The sequence below is a fragment of the Rattus norvegicus genome, chromosome 14 (genome assembly GCF_021556685.1).
Source record: "Rattus norvegicus strain SHRSP/BbbUtx chromosome 14, alternate assembly SHRSP_T2T, whole genome shotgun sequence".
Taxonomy (NCBI): Eukaryota; Metazoa; Chordata; class Mammalia; order Rodentia; family Muridae; genus Rattus; species Rattus norvegicus.
Window position 1 is genome coordinate 89,186,281 of NC_141547.1, and position 14,756 is coordinate 89,201,036.

At 37.8% G+C, this 14,756-nt stretch overlaps 1 long non-coding RNA gene across 1 annotated transcript in view; it reads left to right on the plus strand.

The window, feature by feature from the left end:
* The window catches only part of LOC148001448 (uncharacterized), a 41,954-nt gene that overhangs the window by 24,656 nt on the left and 2,542 nt on the right, over positions 1–14,756 (plus strand). The window lies entirely within an intron of this gene.

Genomic DNA, 14,756 nt, shown 5'->3' on the forward strand with positions numbered 1-14,756 from the left:
TTCTAAAGGAAATTCAAGCACCCTCAATTGGACCTTCTTTCTTGTTTAGCTTTTTTGAGTCTGTGCAGTGTAGTCTAGGTATCATGTAACTTATGACTAATATCCACTTATATGTGAGTACATCCCTTAACACATGTCCTTTTGGGTCTGGGTTACCTGACTCAGGATATTATTTTCTAGTTCCATCCATGCCCTTGTTTTTAATAGCTGAAAAGTATTTCATTGTATAAATGAACCACATTTTCTTTATCTACTCTTTGGTTGAGGAGCATCTGGGTTGTTTTCAATTTTTGGATATTAAGAACAAAGCTGCTATAAACATAGTTGGAAATGTGTCCTTCTGGTATGATGGAGAATATTTTGGGTATATGCTCAGAAGTAGTATAGTTGATTCTTCAGGTAGAACTATTTCTACTTTATTTTAGAAACCACCAGATTAATTTCTAGAGTGGTTGTATAAGTTTACACTCGCACCAGCAACGGGGGAGTATTCCCCATTTTCTACATGCTCACCAACATGTGAATTTTTGATCTTTGCCAAGAAGAAATCTCAATGTTTTCATTTGCATTTCCCTGATGGTTAAGTACGTGTTGCTGTAAAATGATAAAAAATAGAATGCTGTCTTTTACCCCCACTAAATCTGACACCGTAGTGCCCCAAGATTTCTGGTAGATATCTTGCCAGAAACACACATTCGAATTCTGTGGCAGCTTAGTGTCCCAGCCGTCACATACTTTCTTAAACTTAATTTACCACACACACACACACACACACACACACACACACACACACACACACACAAACAAAACAACGACAACAAAAAACCGCACAACACAATAACCTCCAATCCAATTGATAAGATATAATTGCCCACCTAAACATACAAAACTCTGTACACATCCAACTGTTAAGAATATTCAGAACAACCTGTAAATACACAGAGTGGAATCTTGCCTCCATGTTCTTTCTGCAGCTTCTCTGCCTCCCATTCCCGTCTCCTCCCCTTCCCTCAAACTTTTCTCCCACCCATCCTTCCTTCTCATCCAATGATAGGCCTCATTCTATCCTGTACCTGTCCTCACCTGTATGACATCCTACAAGTATGTTTAACCATTTTTTTTCTTTTATTGGATTTTTTAAAATTTACATTTCAAATGTCATCCCCTTTCCTGATTACCCCTCCCCCTGCTTCTATGAGGGTGCTTCCCAACCACCCACCCACATCCTCCCACCTCCCCGCCATACACTGGGGTATTAAATCTTGATAGGACCAAGGGCCTCTCCTTCCACTGATGCCCCCAAAAAGGCCATCCTCTGCTATATATGTGGCTGGAGCCATGGGTCCATCCCTGTGTACTCTTTGGGTGGTGGTTTAGTCTATGGGAGCTATGGGGGGTCTAGCTGGTGGATATTGTTGTTCTTCTTATGGGGTTGCAAACCCCTTCATCTTCTTCAGTCCTGAGAATAGGGGACCCCATTCTCAGTTCAATGGTTGGCTGTGAGTGCATTTGGCAGACTCTGGCAGAGCCTCTCAACAGACAGCTAAATCAGATTCCTCTCAGCATGCACTTCTTGCCATCCCCAATATTGTCTGGTTTGAAGACTGTTTATGTGATGGATCCCCAGGTAGGGCAGTGTCTGGATGGCCTTTCCGTCAGTCTCTGCTCCACACTTTGTCTCCGTACTTCCTCCTGTCAGTGTTTAAGTTCCCCCTTCTAAGGAATGAAGCAGCCACACTTTAGTCTTACTTCTTCTTGAGCTTCATGTGGTCTGTGAATTGTATAGCTAGGGTATTCAGAGCTTTTGGGCTAACATTTCTTCAGGTGCTTCTTGGCCATTTGTGATTCCTTTGTTGAGAATTCTCTGTTTAGCTCTGAACACCATTTTATAGTTGTATTATTTGCTTTGTTGGTGCCTAACTTCTTGAGTTTTTTATATTTTGTGGGTATTTGCCCTCTGTTAGATTGTAGGCTTGGGGAAGATCTTTTCCCAATCTGTAGGCTGCTGTTTTGTTCTATTGACAGTGTTCTTTCCTTTGCCTGACAGAAGCTTTTCAGTTTCATGAGACCTCATTTATCACTTGTGGATCTTAGAGGCTGATTCACTCATGTTCTATTCAGGAACTTGTCTCTTGTACCACTGAGGTAATGGCTATTTCCTACTTTCTCTTCTATTAGACTTAGTGTACATGATTTTATGTTGAGGTCTTTGATCCACTTGGACTTTTGTTTGAGGCAGGGTGATAAATATGGATCTATTTGCATTCTTCTATATGCAGACATCCAGTTAGCCCAGCACCATTTGTTGAAAATGCTTTCTATTTTTCTTTGTATGCTTTTGGCTTTTTTTTTTGTCAAAAATCAAATGTTCATAAGTGTATAGGTTTATATACAGGTCTTCAATTTGATTACCTTGGTCAACCTCTTTGTTTATATATCAATACCATGGAGTTTTTATTACTAATGGTCTGTAATACAGTTTGAAATCAGGGAAGGCGATTCCCCCAGAGATTCTTTTATTATACAGAATTGTATTAGCTATCCTCAGTAATTTGCTCTTTTATGTATAGTTTAAAATTGTTCTTTTAAGTTCTACAATGTGTGTTGGAATTTTGATGAGAATTACATTGTGTCTGTAGAATGCTTTTGGTAAAATGACCGTTTTATTTTATTAATCCTACCAATCCATGAGCATGTAAGTTCTTCCCACTTTCTGATATCTTCCTCAATTTCTTTCTTCAGGTAATTGAAGTTCTTGCTATGCAGGTCTTTTACTTGCTTGGTTAGAATTATACCAAGTTGTCTTATATTATTCATGACTATTGTGAAGAATGTTGTTTCCCTGGTTTCTTTCTCAGTCTGCTTATTCTTTGTTTAATGGAAGGCTACTGATCTTTGTTTTTTAGTTCCGTTAGTATTCAGCCACTTTGCTGAAGGTGTTTATTATCTGTAGGAGTTCTTTGGTAGGGTTTTTCAGGTCACTTATTATACTGTCATATCATCCATAAATAGCAACACTTTGACTTCTTCCTTATCTATTTGTATTCCCTTGATCTATTTCAGTTATCCTATTGTTCTAGCTAGAACTTCAAGTACTATGTCGAAGAGATATGGAAACAGTGACCAGACTTGCCTTGTTCTTCAATTTTGTAAAATTGCTTTAAGTTTGTCTCCATTTAATGTGATATTGACTATTGGCTTGCTGTATCCTTTATTGTGTTTAGGTATGTGGCTTGTATCCCTGATCTCTCTAATACTTTCAAATGAAGAGGTGTTGGATTTTATCAAAGGCTTTTTCAGCATATAACAAAATGATCATGTACTTTTTTCATTTCTGTTTGTTTCTATTTTGGATTGTATTAGTGGATTTTCATATATCAAACCACCCCTGCATCCCTGGGATGAAGCTTACTTGATCATGGTAGATGATGGCTTTGATGTGTTCTTGGATTAAGTTTTTAAGTATTTTGTTGAGTATTTTTGTATACATGTTCATAAGAGAGGTTGGTCTGAAATTCTTTCTTTGTTGAGTATTTGTGTGGTCGGGTATCAGGGTGACTATCGCCATATAGAATGTGTTTGGGAATGTTCCTTCTGTTTCTATTTTGTGGAATAGTTTGAGGAGTGTTGATATTACCTCTTTATTGAAAGTCTGGTAGAATTGTGTGCTAAAACCACCTGGCCCTGGGTTTGTTTTGGTTGGGTGACTGCTTCAACTTTCTTGGGGGCTATAGGATTATTTAGATATATTATCTGATCTTTATTTAATTTGATAAGTGGAATCTATCAACAGAATTATAAATTTTCTTTACATCTTCCAATTTTTGTGGAGTATAGCCTTTTAGTATATGTGCTGCCGAAGCGAGCACGAGGAGTATAGTCTTTTAAAGTAAGACCAAAGGATTCTTTGAATTTCTTCATTGTCTGTTGCTATGTACCTTCTTTTCCTTTCTGACTTTGGTAATATGAATACTGTCTCTCTGCCTTTTAGTTAGTTTGGCTAAGGGTTCTATCTTGTTGATTTTTCTTCAATAACCAGTTATTGGTTTTGCAGATTCTTTGTATTATTCTCTTTGTATCTAATTGGTTGATTTCAGCCCTGAGTTTGCTTATTTCCTACTCATCTTGGATGTGTTTGCTTCTTTCTTCCTGGAGCATTCAAATGTACTTTTACTTCATTAGTATGAAAACTCTCTATTTTTTTAAGAGGGCACTTAGCACTGTGAAATATCCTCTTAGCACTGCTTTCATTATGTCTCGGGCAGGAAGGGCTGTGGCCCTGGAAGTGGAGTGCAGATCTAAGATTTCAGGTACAGATGTGACCAGAAAGACAGAGCACAGAGTTGATGGAACAGTTCTAGGGTTGCTGGGCTTACTGGTGGCCCCTAGGAACTGTTATTTTAAAAGTAAACACATGAATGAATGAATGAATGAATGAATGAAGTAACTTTATTTTTATTGATTAACTTTGTTCCTGAAATTTTCATATATTTGTATAATGCAGTCTGATTATTCTTTCCTACTCTCTCTTGCCCTCCTTCTGCCCTGCTAAGCTCTATTTTTCTCCCAAAATCTCTTTTCCACAGTCACATCATTTTTTTTTTTGTGATTCATTTCATCATAAGATCCTATGTGTGACCCCTTGGTTTGGGACAATTCACTGGAAATAGCACTTAAAGTCTTGCGAATATCAGGGAAGAGGCATAGAAAGAAAGTTAAGAGTCAGATGATAAGGATAATGGTACTGAGATGCCATCTTCTAGGCATGACAAGCTTGTTGTAGACATGAACTCAGTGCCCCCATAACTCCTGCACTGTGTCTGCACATGGCTGGGCCTGTCAGTAATCACAGAGGGAAAAGGCCTCATAGCTCTCTACTGTTCCACTGTAAAGTATTGTTCATTGATGCATGCTGGGAAAGGGAGAGTTACTGTCTCCAGTTTTATATCCACTAGGAAGTTTACAAGATTCTGATGGTAATTTCAAAACTATAATCGCACAGCCATAGTTAAATTCAAACCCAGTAGGTCACAGACCAAAGGCTATGAATGTGGAAAATGGACTTCTAAGGAAGAGGATGGGCTTATGACTGACAGGGAGATAAGAGATGATGGGAGGGGTGGGAGTAACCATGCATGAGACGACAAATAACACCTTTAATTTTTAAGAGTTTAAAAATTAAAAAGTGTTTGACTTCTATGTGTCCCATGATGAATGTACCAAACTCCAGGGTAGAATGCAGAGAAACATAAATTTGACTTCAGGTATTAAGCTTTATGCAGCAATGATTATTGATAATTAGGACTGTATTTGTGCTGGACATGTGATCCTAAAAAGAAGAAAATCACAGATAAATACTTAGCACTTGACTAGATAGGCTAGCCTTCTCATTAAACACTTTTATTGGTTTATAAATCAGCTTCATTGATGTATTTAGGCTTCTAGCTTTTAAAAATCCAGGTTTTTATTTCACCTTAACTTTCCAGATAGGTTTGTTAGGATAAATTGTAGGCTTCTGGTCAGCCAGGTGGCCCAAGAAGTATGCACTTTTAATTTAATTTCTATGACTTAAGTTGTGAATAATCCCAACTTTCCTGAAATTATATCTTTAGTGTCAGAGGTACACGAGACAGTCCGGAATGTTTTTGTGGTTGCTTTAAGATTAATTCTGAAACTCTACAAAGTGCATAGTGCTTACACAGGGCATCTGAAATGGGTATCTGAATTCTAATTACGACTGTCTCCATGCTTCATTCTCACCTATTGGTCTGTGAGGACCTACGACAAGGGTTGATTTTATTTATCTTAGTTGGTGGATCAGCAAGCATTCATCAAATTCTGGGCTCCCACTGCATGATCACTTGCATGCAAACAAAAAGTTGGAGGGCACATTTTAATATATATTTGAAGCAGGCAACTTATATCAGAATTTTAAACAATAACCACAGGAAGCTGGTAGGAGGCAGAGGAGATTACAGAGAGCAGCACAGAGCCAATTCCTGTGGTGGTTATGGCTGAGGAAGAGTTATATAAGGTAGAAGGAGAGCTGGAGGGACAGTCACTCTGTTGCTTTGATGTTCAGGCACACCAGGAGCCAGTCTCTAAACCTAGTGTTCTTGGCAGCTGTGACATTCACTGGGTTTCCAAGTTTCACTATTCTGTTGTGGAAGAGCTGCAGACAGCAATTGTGACAGTCACCGTGAGGCCCCTTCTGAAACTCCTTGGCTAGACCAAGATGCTGTTTTCTGCTTTTTGAACTACATTCTACTACTTGGAAGAAAATCAAAGAACACAACCACATATACTCGGCTGTCAAGTAATGGAAACTGTGAAAAAGTATGTTGATGTGAATTGCACGGGCATGCTAAGCATGATGTTGTATGTCTGTCCACATTTAAAAATGGTCCCTTTCAAAGGGATTCCTTGACTGATGCCAAATTCTGTATTTAGAATCCCACATAGAATTAGAGGAGCTGGGATTTGAATACAAGGTTTTATTCTGTTTTCAGGCTCAGAGTCATTGTTCTTTGTAATGAAATAGGTTTCTTTGGTGTTGCCATTATGGAACTTATGGATTGAAGCCTGAGCCACAAGCCAGGTCCTTCTACCCACTCTCAACTCATCAATAAAAGAGACAAATTAATAAGAGAGCAGAAAGAGGAGATGTATTCAATATGGCTAGACTAGCAAGAGGGAAAAAGAGATCAAGTAACTTCCTCAGGGTTGTCTTTGGTTTCTAAAGTGAGAGGAAAGTCTCAGTAAATGGTCTAAACTATGAACATATAAGCAATTCCCATCAGGGTGCATCCTTGTCAGGGCATCATCTGCTGTCCTAAATGTGGTAGGGCAAGCTGTTCTAACTTCAAGGATTCTCTTTCTGGTTGTTACTTCTCCATTTTCCTTCTCCCAGAATAAACTCCTGGAGATATACTCATTCGTTTGGGATCCACTGTCTAAATAGTTTGGGATTCAGATAGAGACACAGGCATCTCCTCAGAATATCTTCCTTTCTGCCAGGCTAGTTACAGTGCCTATAAAGTTATCACCAAGTCCAGTTATGATGCACCTGCTGCTTTGCAGAAAACTCAAATGTCTCCTCAAAGCTCTTTAGAGGAGTCCACAGTGCTGCAAAGACTGTGGCAGACAGAGTTTGTTATAGGCAACAGTCCCAATAATGTGCCTTCAAAGCCACCCTTCTCCATTGGGTCCTGTGCTGTTCACTATTTAGTAAAAGCATGCCCATACCGTCATCTTCACTGAAACATGATTCTGAATACTCGCCCACACTAGAGCCAGGGAGGACTGAACTCTTATGAACACAGTCAATTGAACACATTGTTCTTTGAGTCTCCCTAATCCTCTGTGGATGTGTATTGCTCAATTTGGGTGACTCTCCTAGTGTTTTACAATGGCAAGTTTTGCTCTGTGAGTGTTCCTCTGGCATTAATGAAGTAATGATAAGGAAAATCACTCTTGCTCTTTGTTGTGCTGAGTTTTATGATCTCTGTGGATTATAGCATATGCTTGTTGAAATCATTTATCGGTGTTTACTTTCTCACAATTCCAATGTAGCATGGACAAATTGATTAATTAAATGCACTACATTAATTTTTGTTTAGAAAGATGATTATGTAAAAGGGGGCTCACCTTTTCTAAATATGTGCTCAGTAAGTACTAGTTTCACGCACACTAAGTAGTTGTGAAAGAACCATAGAACTTGAACAAAGGGCAAGATAATCAGAAGACCAACAAAGGTATCAAGCTAATGAGAATAAGACAGGGGGATAACTATGGAGTATTAGAAAGGGGAGTCAGATAAGAACAAATTATTAGTGAGTTGTACAATGAATCCCATGACATTTCATAATGATTTCCTTTTAATCCACCAAACACCTTTGTTTTCCCCAAAAGAAAGTTCAATCTCTAGATAGATATGTGTTTAACTTGGATAACAATAGAGGTCAGGAAACTGATATTGGCTATGATGGTTGCTTTCAAAGGAGAGTAATAAAATGCAATTAGTATGAGGGAAAAATGAGGAATAATGGAGCAAGAAGATTTAGGTAAGTTAGCAGAGGCAAGGGAAGAAAGGGATTATGGGAAGGAACAATTATTGAAAAACATTGAGAAAGCCATATAGATACCTCCTGGTTAACTTTAGTATATATGTTTCTGGGAAGCATCTTAGATTCTAGTTTGTTAAAAACAAACAAACAAACAAACAAACAAACAATCACCTCCGCTTTTTGCCTGGACCTGCAGCTGACCAGTTCCCACAGCACTCTGTACCCAAATCCTGTGAGAAAGAAAGCTGGACTTTCAGAAGTGTTGACAATCCTGAGAAGTCAGGAGAGACCACCACTTCTACTCATACTACTGAACCAAGAGGAATCTGCCTAGAGTCCTCTGAGCATAGGAACCTAGGAGCTGTCATGGAGAAAATATTTCTGGTCTCTGCCTGTGCCCAGAGCAGAAAGCCAGTCACAGAAAAACAAACAAACAAACAAACAAACAAACAAACAAACAAACAAACAAACATGCTGACATACCTGAGAACAGAGGGAAGACCATCACTTCTGCCTTGAAGGACCTGTCTGGAGGCCTCAGGACACATGAACCCAGGAACAGTCTGGGACAGGACTCTACCTGTTTATGCCTGTGCCCAGAGCTGATTTAGTCCCACAGCTCTCTGTACCCAGATTCTGATGAGAGAAACCAGTCAGTAGGAGTGCTAACACACAGGCTTACAGGAGGGTCAACCTGTCAGAGGCAGTGACACCAGCTAACACCAGAGATTACCAGATGGTGAGAGGCAAATGCAGGAACCAAACCAACAGAAAACAAGACTACTTAGTATCATCAGCCCAACATGGCAAATATTGGTTATCTCAACAACAGGAAAAACAAGATTTGGATTTAAAATCAAACCTCAGGACGATGATAAAAGACTTTAAGAAGGACATAAATAACTCCCTTAAATAAATATAGGACAGCACATGTAGACAAGTAGAAGCCCTTAAAGAAGAAACACAAAAATCTCTTAAAGAATTACAGAAAAACACAATTAAAGAAGTGAAGGAATTAAACAAAACCATCCAGGATCTAAAAATGGAAATAGAAACAATAAAGAAATCACTAAGGGAGACAAACCTGGAGATAGACAGCCTATGAAAGAGATCAGTAGTCATACATACAAGCATTACCAACAGAAACCAAAGCAAACATTGACTATCCAAACACACCAGAAAAGCAAGATCTAGATTTAAAATCACATTTGACCATGATGATGGAGGACTTTAAGAAAGACATAAAGAACTCCCTTAGAGAAATGCAGGGAAACACAAGTAAAAAGGAGAAGCCCTTAGAGAGGAAACACAAAAATCCCTGAAAGAATTAAAGGAAAACATAATCAAACAGGTGAAGGAATTGAAAATGGAAATAGAAACAATAAAGAAAGCACAAAGGGAGAGAACCCTGGATATAGAAAACCAAAGGAAGAAACAAGGAGCCGTAGAAACAAGTATGACCAACAGAATACAAGAGAAAGAAGAGAGAATCTCAGGGGCAGAAAATACCATAGAAAATATTGACACAATCGTCAAAGAAAATGTAGAACAGAAAAAGCTTGACACCCAAAACAGCCAGGAAATCCAGGACACAATGAGAAGATCAAACCTGAGATACAGAAGAGAGCAAAGATTCCTAAGTTAAAGGACCAGTAAAAATCTTCAACAAAATTATAGAAGAAAACTTCTCTAACTTAAAGAAAGAGATGCCCATAAACATACAAGAAACCTACAGAATTCCAAATAGACTGGACCAGAAAAGAACTTCCTCCTGTCACATAATAGTCAAAAAACCAAATGCACAAAAGAAAGAAAGAAAGAAAGAAAGAAAGAAAGAAAGAAAGAAAGAAAGAAAGAAAGAAAAAAGAATTTTAAAATCAGTAAGGGAAAAAGGTCAAGTAACAAAAAAAACAGACCTATCAGAATTACACCAGACTTTTCAAAAGAGATTATGAAAGCCAGAGATTCTGGGCAAATGTCATACAGAGACTAAGAGAACAAAAAAGCCAGCCCAGGCTACTACATACAACTAAAACCTCAACTAACATAATTGGAGAAAACAAGATATTCCAAAACAAAAAAGAAATTTACACAAGATCTTCTCACAAATCCAGCCCTACAAAGGATAATAGATGGAAAACTCCAACAAAAGGAGAGAAAATATACCCTAGAAAAAGAAAGAAGGTAATCTTCCTGCAACAAACTGAAAAAACGTTAGACACACAAACATGACTCCACCTTTAACAACAACAAAAACAAAAACAGAAAAAACAATGACTATTCCTTAATATCTCTTAACATCAATGGATTCAATTCCCCAATAAAAATCCAAAACTAACAGACTGGATTCATAAAAATGACCCATCATTTTGCTGCATACAGGAAACACACCTCAGTGACAAGAGACACCCTACCTCAGAGTAAATGGCTTGAAAAAAAAGTTTTAAGCAAATGTTCCTAAGAAACAAGCTGGAGTAGTCATTCTAGTATCCAATAAAATGGACTTTCAGCCAAAAGTTATCAAAAAAGATAAGGAAGGACACTTCATACTCACCAAAGGAAAAATCCACCTCTCAATACTAAGTATTTATGCTCCAAATGCAAGCTGCCTACATTCATAAAAGGAATCTTACTAAAGTTCAAAGCACACACTGCACCTCACACAGTAATAGTGGGAGAATTTAACACACCACTCTCATCAATAAATAGATCATGGAAACCAAACTCAAAGAGAGACATTTAGAAACTAACAGAAATTCTTAACCAAATGGATTTAACAGATATTTATAGAACATTTCATCCTAAAACAAAAGAACCTCAGGGAACCTTCTCCAAAATTGACCATGTAATCAATCACAAAACAGGCCTCAAAAGATATAAGATGATTGAAATAATCCTATGCATTCTATCAAATCACCATGGACTAAGGCTGGTCTTCAATAAAAACAAAATAACAGACAGTCCACAACACATGAAAGCTGAACAATGCTCAACTTAATGAAAAGTTGGTCAAGGGAGAAATAAAATAAGAATTTAAAGACTTTTAAAATTTAATGTAAACAAAAGCACAATATACCCAAACTTATGGACACAATGAAAGCAGTGCTAAGAGGAAAACCTATAGCTCTGAATGCCTCCAAAAAGAAACTGGAGAGAGCATATGTCAGCATCTTGACAGCACACCTATAAGCTCTAGAACAAAAAGAAGCAAATAAAACTCAAGAGAAGTAGAAGGCAGGAAATAATCAAACTCAGGGCTGAAATCAACCAAGTAGAAAGAAAAAGAACTGTACAAAGAATCAACAAACCCAGGAGCTGTTTCTTTGAGAAAAATCAACAAGATAGCTAAATCCTTAGCCAGAATAATGAGAGGGCACAGATATAATATCCAAATTAACAAAGTAGAAATGAAAGAGAAGACATAGCAACACCAACTGAGGAAAATGAAACAATCATCAGATCCTCTTACAAAATCCTATATTCAACAAAACTGGAAAATCTGAATGAAATAGACAATGTTCTAGACCAATACCAAACACCAAAATTAAATCAGGATCAGATAAACTATCTAAACAGTCTCATAACTCCTGAAGAAATAGAGCCAGTTATTAAAAGTCTCCCAAACAAAAAAGCCCAGGACCAGATGGGTTTAGTGGAGAATTCTATCAGACCTTCAAAGAAGACCTACTATCAATACTATCCAAACTATTCCTCAAAATAGAAAAAGAAGAAATACTACCCAATTCCTTCTATGAATCCACAACTACACTTATACTTAATACAAAGACCCAACCAAGAAAGAGAATTTCAGACCAATTTTCTTATGAATATCAATGCAAAATGACCCCATAAAATTCTCAGAAAATGAATTCAAGAACACATCAAAGAGATCATCCATCATGATCAAGTAGGCTTCATCTCAGAGGTGCAGGGATGGTTCAATATATGGAAATCCATCAATGTATTCCACAATGTAAAGAAACTAAAAAAACAAACAAACAAACAAAAAAACCCAAAAAAACAACAAAAAACCCCCACATGATCATCTCATTAGATGCTGAGAAAACCTTCAACAAAATGCAACACCCCTTCATGTGAAAAGTCTTGGAAATTTCAGTAATTCAAGGCCAATATCTAAGCATAGTAAAAGTAATATACAGCAAATCAGTAGCCAACATCAAACTATATGGAGAGAAACTTGAAGCTATCAGACTAAATTCAGGGACTAGGCAAGGCTGTCTATTCACTCTCTACTTACTCAATATAGTACTCGAAGTCCTAGCCAGAGTAATCAGATAACAAAAGGAGGTCAAAAGGATACAAATTGGAAAGGAAGACGTCAAAATAACACTATTTATAGATGATATAATACTATAGTTAAGTGACCTGTACTGGCTAGTTTTGTGTATCAACTTTACACAAGCTGGAGTTATCACAGAAAAGGAGCCTCAGTTGTGGAAATGCCTTCATGAGACCCAGCTGTAAGGCATTTTCTCAACTAGTGATCAAGGTGGGAGGACCCAGCCCATTGTGGGTGGTGCCATTCCTGGGCTGGTGATCTTGGGTTCTATAAGAAAGCAAGCTGAGCAAGCCAGGGGAGGCAAGCCAATAAGAAATATCCATCCATGGCCTCTGCATCAGCTCCTGCTTCCTGACCTGCTTGAGTTCTGGTCCTGACTTCCTTTGGTGATGAGATAGCAATTTGGAAGTAAGCTCAATAAACCCTTTCCTCCCCAACTTGCTTCTCGGTTATGATGTTTGTTCAAGAATAGAAACCCGGACTAAGACATGACCCTAAAAGTTATACCAGAGAACAATTGAATCTGATAAAAACTTCAGCAAAGTGGCTGTGTATAAAATTAGCTTAAATAAATCAGTAGTCTTCCTCTACTCAAAGATAAACAGTCTGAGAAAGAAATTAGGGAAAACACACCCTTTAAAATAGTCTCAAATAGTATAAAATATCTCTGTGGGACTCTAATCAAGCAAGTGAAAGATGTGTATGACAAGAACTTCATGTCTCTGAAGAAAGAAATTGAAGAAAATCTCAGTAGATGGAAGGATCTCCCAGGCTCGTGAATTGGCAGGATTAATAAAGTAAAAATGGCCATTTGGCCAATAGCAATCTACAGATTCAACACAACCCCATCAAAATTCCAACTCAATTCTTCATAAAATTAGAAAGAGCAATTTGAAAATTCATTTGGAATAGCAAAAAACCCAGGATAGCAAAAACTATTCTCAACAATAGAAGAACTGGGGAAATCAACATTCCTGACTTCAAACAGTATTACAGAGCAATAGTAATTATAAACTGTATTGCATTGGTACAGAGACAGGCAGGTAGGTGACTGGAATAGAATTGAAGACCCAGAAATGAAACAACACACCTACGGTCACTTTATCTTTGACAAAGGAGCTAAAACCATCCAGTGGGAAAAAAAGCATTTTCAACAAATGGTGGTGGTTGAACTGGAGGTAAGCATATAAAAGAATGCAAATCGATCAGTTCTTATTGCCCTGTACAAAGCTCAAGTCCAAGTGAATCAAGGACTTCCACTTCAAACCAGATACATTCCAACTAATAGAGGAAAAATTGGAGAGAAACCTCAAACATTTGGGCACTGGGGATCATTTCCTGAACAGAAAACCCATGGCTTATGTGCTAAGGTCAAGAATTGACAAATGGACCTCATAAAGTTGGAAAACTTCTCTAAGGCAAAGGATACTCTCAGTAGTATGAAAAGGCAACCAAGAGATTGGGAAAAGTTCTTTACCCATCCTTCTTTCAATAGAGGGGTAATATCTAATATATACAATGAGCTCAAGAAGTTAGACTACCGAGAGTCATAAATCCCTTTTAAAAAATATGGTACAGATCTAAACAAAGTTTTCTGAGGTGAGAAATGTCGAATAGCTGAGAAGTACCTAAAGAAATGTTCAACATTCTTAGTCATCAGGGAAATGCAAATCAAAACAACCCTGAGATTCCACCTCACACCAGTCAGAATGGCTAAGATCAAAAACTCAGGTGACACCAGATTCTGGTCAGGATGTGGAGAAAGAGGAACACTCCTCCATTGTTGGTGGGATTGCAAGCTGGTACAACCACTCTGGAAATCAGTGTGGAAGTTCCTTAGAAAATTGGACACAGTACTACCTGAGGACCCAGTTGTACCACTCCTGGCCATATACCCAAAATATGCTCTAACATGTAACAAGGACACATGTTCCACTATGTTCATAGCAACCTTATTTATAATGGCCAGAAGCTGTAAAGAACCCAGGTGTTTTTCAACAGAGGAATGGATAAAGAAAATGTGGTACTCAGCTATCAAAAACAATGACTTCATGAAATTCATAGGCAAATGGGTGGAACTAGAAAATATCCTGAGTGAGGTAATCCAATAACAAAAACAAAAACAAAAAAAACAAATACAAAACAAAACAAAAACAAAAACAAAAACAAAAAACACACATGGTATGCACTCACTTATAACTGGATATAAGCCCAAAAGCTCAAATTACCCAAGATACACTCCACAGATCACATGAAGCTCAAGAAGAAGGATAACCAATGTACAGATGCTTTAGTCCTTCTTAAAAGGGGGAACAAAAATATTCATAGGAGGAAACTGGAGACAAAGTTTAGAGCAGTGACTGAAGGAAAGTCCATCCAGAGACTACCCC